We start from the raw sequence: 1,283 nt of genomic DNA, 5'->3' as shown, positions 1-1,283 counted from the left end.
GGGTGGGGCCAAATGGTTTTTAGGATCCAGTTCTACCTAAGCAAAGCACCACTTACTGCTAGTTTGTTCCTCTGTTCCACATCTGCTTGTTTTCATACACCTGCTTTCCCGAGTCAGTTCTGACTCTCTGAGAAGTTGTGACTCTACTGACCCCACCTGCCTCCACGACTGTTGTCTCAACAGCCTTATCAAGTCATGATGTTATGTCTTGGAATGCAGAGGTGTAAAGTCCCAGCCAATCACATGTATAATCATGGTTTAGATGGGTTTACCCCTCTGGAGATGACTGCATTTGGGGTTTTCTTTAACACCCTACACTCAGGTGGCCTGAGCTAGTGTTGGCAAACCTATGGTATTCGTGCTGCGGCAGGCATGTAAGCGAAGTCACCCCAGCATTGCCCCAGAAGCTGAGCATCGGATAACACTGCACATAGGGGCCATGAATGTGCTCAGAAAGGAGTAGCGGCACCAGCCCATGATGTCCCAGGAGTGACTCATTAGCAATAATTTTTCTGAACTTCTGCATGGCCAGTCAGCCCACTGCCAAGGGTAGATGGATGGATGGGTAGATTTTTTTTGGCTTGGACTGGCTGTGAGTTTTAATACATTGTTTGTATTAACACAAGATTTTAGCTTTCAGTTTTCTTATGAAAAACTGAAATTTAGTATCTTAAGATTTAGCCAAGAGATGTTCTCATTAAGAGGCTGAGATTCTCTTAATGTTGTGCTGTCCCCCTGGCACTTTGAGTCTGCAGCACCATATTTGTTTGTAAAGAATTTTGAAAACAAGTGCCTTAGTTACTTTTCTCTCCTTGCTGAAACAAAATGTCTCACACCCACAGTTAAAGGGGGAACGTTTGTAGAGTTTTCCATCCATCATCAGCTGGCTCCAAGGCAGGGTGGCTTGGCAGAGGGGCGTCAGAGTAGAAGCAGTTTATGGCAAGCAGATGACAGCAAGGGCAAGCAAGCAAGGGAGTTTAACATACCTTTCTGCCCCTTTTATCTTCTCCAGGATACTCAGAGCAGGTAGCACTCACACCCTTAATCCTAGTGCCCTTGATCCTAGCATTCACCGTGAATCAATCCCAGTGTCACAAAATCTAGATCCAGCCACTTTGGAAAAACCCCTCCTATGACCACATGAAGCCTTGGGGGGACATCTAAACACAGGCCATACGAAGAGCAAGGATACATATTTGCTTGGACTGGCTGTGATTTTTGAAGACTCTCCCACAAGGTAGGGAAATGCCCTCAGATGCCTTTTTCAGAGCAGGCCAAAGCTG

This window comes from Chinchilla lanigera, unplaced genomic scaffold (assembly GCF_000276665.1).
Source record: "Chinchilla lanigera isolate Chin_1 unplaced genomic scaffold, ChiLan1.0 scaffold00121, whole genome shotgun sequence".
NCBI lineage: Eukaryota > Metazoa > Chordata > Mammalia > Rodentia > Chinchillidae > Chinchilla > Chinchilla lanigera.
Note: the sequence above shows the minus strand (reverse complement) of the source record.